The 6000-nt window shown below is 43.0% G+C and overlaps 1 non-coding gene across 1 annotated transcript; it reads right to left on the bottom strand.

Moving 5' to 3' along the window:
- On the bottom strand, positions 855-928 carry TRNAM-CAU. The gene has a single exon. It is a non-coding gene; the product is annotated as a tRNA-Met (tRNA).

The following is a 6000-nucleotide window of genomic DNA, read 5'->3' as shown; positions in this document are numbered from 1 at the left end:
TTGAATAATGATGTGCAGGATATAAAGCGGGTCCTCGGGCCATGGCATGGTGTTCTCGGACTATGAAGATGATGCCTCCAAAAAATGATGCCCTCAAACTGTTTGGCGGTGTTTCAGCCCATGAAATGCAAGATTTGGCGGTATTTCAGCCCATGAAATGCAAGATTTGGCGATATTTCAGCCGGTGCAGAAAAATGTAAATAGCGATATTTCAGCCGACAGAAATTTAAATAAAACAGCGATGTTTCAGCTGATGTAAAAAATGTAAATGGCGATATTTCAGCCGACAGAAGTTAAAAATAAGCAGGCGATATTTCAGCGGATGTAGCAAAATATAAATGGTGATATCTCAGCCGAAAAAAAATTTAAATAAAGCAGCGACGGTTTAGTTGATGTAGAAACGTAAATGGCGTTATTTCAGCCGATACCGAGAATTAAATAAAGTTGGCGATACTTCAACCGATAAAGAAGGGTCATTATAAATGGCGACGTTTGAGCTGATAGGGATTTAAAAAAAAAAATTGGCGGTGCTTTAGCCATGCAAGATTTGTATGAAGATGGCGGTAGAGGTGGCGATATTTCAGCCATGCAGATGGAGACAACGCTTAGTCTCGAAAGGAAGAAAGGTAGCCTTAGGCAATGCAAGAAAATGCAGGATGGAGACAGTGCTTAGTCTCGATACATCCATAAATCGATTTTCTTCCCTATGAGTTATAGTCTCAATAAGAATGCTAGTTCTTACTGTTCATATATTATGATATGAATATACCACATCAATTCGTTATGTATGGATGATGAGATTCCATTGATACAGTAGCCAATTCCAATAGACTTATTGGAGGGTCCCATTGGCGTGCATCCAGTAGGAATTGAACCTACGAATTCGCCAATTATGAGTTGGGCGCTTTAACCATTCAGCCATGGATGCTTAGCGGGGATCCTCGTACATGGTGAATAACCAAATTCCAATTGAAATGAAATCTTTAGGATAAATCAATGCAATTTAGGAGGAATCAATGAGAGGACATCAATTCAAATCCTGGATTTTCGAATTGAGAGAGATATTGAGAGAGATCAAGAATTCTCACCATTCCAGAGTTCAGAGGGTTTTCAAGAGGATCCCAAGGCAGTACACACACTGGAGGGGGCAGAACCTAGTGACATAGGAGTAGAGTGAGAGTGCTTGACACAGTTTGAAAGGTTTCAGTAGGAAAACAATGTTAAAAAGAGATTTGCTTGAAATAGTTTTGTAAGAAAACACATAGCGAGTTATTAAATAAGACAAGTTTTTTTTTTAAAAAAAGGTAAGGTGGCTAACAATCAATCAAACCCAATACAGAACCAGAAGAAGTTCATCAGCACTTCAATACATGGAGTCAAACAGGTGCACACATCCACTTAGGGGTAATGGGGTTTGGGGTAAGCATAGGGCACATAGTAAGCACAGATGCACATAGGCACAAAATCAGAGGAGCCTTAAAGGGGGTCAAGGCTTTTAAAGTAGCATGNCAGGATGGAGACAGTGCTTAGTCTCCAAAGGCAGAAAGGTAGCCTTATGCAATGCAGATAGATGGAGACACTGCTTAGTCTCGAAAGGCAGAAAGGTAGCCTTATGCAATGCAGATAATGCAGATGGAGACAGTGCTTAGTCTCGAAAGGCAGAAAGGTAGCCTTATACAATGCGAGAATGTAAAAGGACGAGTAGTAGTGAGACTTCTTAGCCGATGCTGATATCGTGACTGCTGGGGAGGATGTGTATGGATAGCAATTACGAACAAGTGATGATTCTGAGAGGTTGCGTTCTTGAGAAAGTATGCGTGCATAAATATACCTGACGATATTTTTAGTCTGGTGCCTGCATCCAAAGAAAAATTGTGAGTTTTGTAAGGGGGAAAGGATAATTCATTTTCCCCTGGCTTCCGGCGTTGCGTATCATTGGGATAGCGTTGCTAAACAGCAGCAATTCGAGCAATAGTTATGCATGATTTAGTAAATATAACGTAAGTAGAAAATAGTTTTCTTTAGATGAACCAACGACTGCGACGTGGTTCAAGACATTGCAACCTTTCTTGCTTCGGAATTTTGAGGGTCCTCCTCAAAATTCTGCCCCAGTTTACTGGGCTGGCGCTTCTGACGGCTGCGCTGAACGGCTAAAAAAATCAACTTCAGAATTTTGAGGGTCCTTCTCAAAATTCTGCCCCAGTTCCAATAGCAGGGAGGAAAAATGGAATTTTTATTAAATTGTGACCAAACCCATAGGGCTGCCTACGTATCCCCTCTTAAACGGGAATCAGGTCAGGCGTAGTTCAAATTACATCATCATAAGAAATCATAAGTGGTTGCACATAGTATCGTTTCACTGCATCGGAATTGATTGGCTTTGGCCAAACTTCTCCGTCCATTTCTGCAAGAATAAGGGCTCCTCCAGTTAGAACCCGGTGAACCATGTACAGACCTTGCCAGTTGGGAGAGAATTTCCCCTTGGCTTCATCTTGATGTGGGAATATTTTCCTCAACACCAGCTGGCCCGGTGTAAACTTCCTTGGCTTAACTCTTTTGTTGAAGGCTCTGGACATTCTATTCTGATACAACTGACCGTGGCAAACTGCATTTCATAATTTTCCCATCTATATGGGCTAACTGCTCGTAGCGACCTTTTACCCATTCTGCGTCGTCCAACTCTGCTTCTTGTATGATCCTCAAAGAGGGAATCTCTACCTCGGCGGGGATGACCGCCTCTGTACCATAAACCAGCATGTAGGGAGTTGCTCCGGTCGATGTGCGAACCGTGGTGCGGTATCCCAGTAGGGAGAATGATAATTTCTCATGCCATTGTTTGTGACTTTCGACCATCTTCCTTAATATCTTCTTGATATTCTTGTTGGCTGCCTCTACAGCTCCATTCATCTGAGGCCTGTAGGCTGTAGATTTCTTGTGTTTGATCTTGAATGACTCGCCCATGGCTTTCATCAAGTCGCTGTTGAGATTGGAACCATTATCAGTGATGATTGATTCTAGAATCCCGAAACGGCAAACAATACGGTCACGGACGAAATCTGCCACAAGTTTCTTAGTCACTGCCCTGTATGACGCTGCTTCAACCCATTTGGTAAAATAATCAATTGCCACCAGGATAAACCTGTGCCCGTTTGATGCGGCAGGCTCAATAGGTCCAATAATATCCATTCCCCAGGCGGCGAATGGCCACGGTGAGCTTGTTGCAGTAAGCTCGTTTGGAGGCACCTTTATCATGTCTGCATGTATCTTACAGCGATGGCATTTGCGAACATACTGGATACAGTTTGTTTCCATAGTCATCCAAAAATATCCTGCTCGGAGTATCTTCTTTGCTAGGACAAAGCCATTCATGTGCGGCCCGCAGGTCCCTGTGTGCACATCGTCCAATAGTTTGGATGCTTCTTTTGCTTCGACACACCTTAGTAAACCCAAATCGAGAGTCCTCCTATACAGGATTCCCCCACTGTGAAAGAAGTTGTTGGATAATCTCCGAAGTGTGCGCTTCTGAGTGGAGTTGGCAAGTTCTGGATATTCTCCTGTTGTCAAGTACTCCTTGATATCGTGGAACCATGGTTTTCCGTCTGCTTCTTCCTCAACGTGAGCACAATAAGCTGGCTGATCATAGATCTTTACTGGGATGGGATCAATGAAATTTGTGTCTGGATGTTGGATCATGGATGATAAAGTAGCTAGTGCGTCAGCGAACTCGTTTTGGACCCTGGGGACATGTTGAAATTCCATTTTTGTGAATCTTTTCCTTAACTCCTGTATGTGATGCAAGTAGGGGAGTATCTTGGAGTTCTTGGTTGCCCATTCTTCTCGAACCAGATGTATGAGCAAGTCTGAATCCCCGATCACTAGCAGCTCCTGAATGTTCATGTCAATGAACATCTTGAGCCCCAGGATGCTGGCTTCGTATTCGGCCATGTTGTTGGTGCAAGGGAATCTGAGCTTGGCGGATACTGGGTAGTGCTGGCCGGTTTCTGATACTAGGACTGCTCCTATACCAACTCCTTTGAAATTTGCAGCTCCGTCGAAAAAAAACCTCCAACCCTCGTAGGACTCTGCAATATCTTCTCCTACAAAGGACACTTCTTCATCAGGAAAATACGTTTTCAGGGGTTCGTATTCTCCGCCGACAGGATTCTCAGCAAGGTGGTCTGCTATGGCTTGGCCCTTGATCGCTTTCTGAGTTACATACACAATGTCGAATTCACTTAGCAGGATTTTCCACTTGGCGAGCTTGCCAGTGGGCATGGACTTCTGGAAGATATACTTCAGCGGGTCCATCCTTGATATGAGATAAGTAGTGTAGGCACAGAAATAAGCCTCAATTTCTGAGCTACCCAAGTCAGAGCACAACAGGTGCGCTCTAATAAAGAATATCGGGTCTCGTACGGGGTGAACTTCTTACTAAGATAGTAGATGGCTTGATCCTTTCACCCCGTTTCATCATGTTGTCCCAGAACACAACCGAACGCTCCATCCAAAACCGCAAGATAAAGCAATAGAGGCTTTCCTGGCTCGGGCGGAACCAAGACTGGCGGCGTTAACAGGTGTTCCTTGATTCTGTCAAAGGCTTTCTGACAATCGTCAGTCCACTTAGTAGCAGCGTCTTTCTTCAACATCTTATAGATGGGTTCATAAATGACTGTGGACTGAGCTATGAACCGGCTGATATAGTTGAGCTTCCCCAGGAAACTCATTACGTCTTTCTTGTTCTTTGGCGGTGGCAATTCTTGAATGGCTTTGACCTTTGATGGGTCCAATTCTATTCCTCGAAGACTCACGATAAAACCTAGTAATTTTCTAGCAGGAACCTCGAATGCACACTTGGCGGGATTCAGTTTCGGATTGTACTTCCTCAATCTGTTGAAGAACTTTCTCAGGACTTCCATATGATCAATGGCTTTCTTGGATTTGATGATGACATCGTCCACATATACTTCAATCTCCTTGTGTATCATGTCGTGAAAGATAGTAGTCATGGCTCTTATATAGGTGGCGCCAGCATTCTTTAACCCAAATGGCATCATTTTGTAACAGTACATTCCCCACAACGTGATGAAAGCCGTTTTCTCTGCATCTTCCTCATCCATCCATATCCGATGATATCCGGTGAACAATCAACAAAGGACTGCAACTCATGCTTGGCGCAGTTGTCGATAAGAATGTGTATGTTCGGCAAGGGGAAGTCATCTTTGGGACTGGCCCGATTAAGATCCCGGTAGTCGACACAAACTCTAACTTTCCCATCTTTCTTTGGTACTGGGACGATGTTGGCTAACCATGTCAGATACTCTACCACTCTGAGAACCTTAGCTTTGACTTGCTTAGTAACCTCTTCTTTGATTTTCAAACTCATGTCGGGTTTGAATTTCCTGAGCTTCTGTTTACCGGCGGACAGGCTGGATCTGTTGGCAGTTTGTGAGCTACAATGGACGTGCTGAGACCAGTCATATCACCATACCACATGGCGAATATGTCCTCATATTCCTTTAAAAATTCTGTGTATTCTTCCTTTTCTGATGGTGACAGGTGAACACTTATGCGAGTTTCTTTGACATTTTCTGTATCTCCCAAATTAACGACCTCAGTTTCTTCTAGGTTAGACTTAGGTCTATTCTCAAAATTCTCAACCTCTCTAACGACCTCTTCTGGTATATCATTCTTTTCTGAATCTATATCCTTTTGCTGCGTTGTTTCGTTGCAAGTCACAATCGTTGGTTCATCATCAAAGTAAGTAATAGTAATGTTGTGTGAAAATAGAGTAAATGATAGAGAAAATAATAAGACCGAGATATATGATAAACTGAAATGCTTTGATTAAATTCATGATTGTTTGGAACATCGGAGCTCATTTCAAAATTAAAGACAATGCGGAAAAAAAATCAGCTAGTAAAAAGTAAAATGAGATGCATGGTGCTTTTGTTTAGCCTTGCTACCCCGAAGCTTTTCGGGCCCTGACGGTTCTAATTGACC

Source organism: Nicotiana attenuata, chromosome 7, assembly GCF_001879085.1.
Source record: "Nicotiana attenuata strain UT chromosome 7, NIATTr2, whole genome shotgun sequence".
NCBI lineage: Eukaryota > Viridiplantae > Streptophyta > Magnoliopsida > Solanales > Solanaceae > Nicotiana > Nicotiana attenuata.
This window is presented reverse-complemented; position numbering and strand designations above follow the sequence as displayed.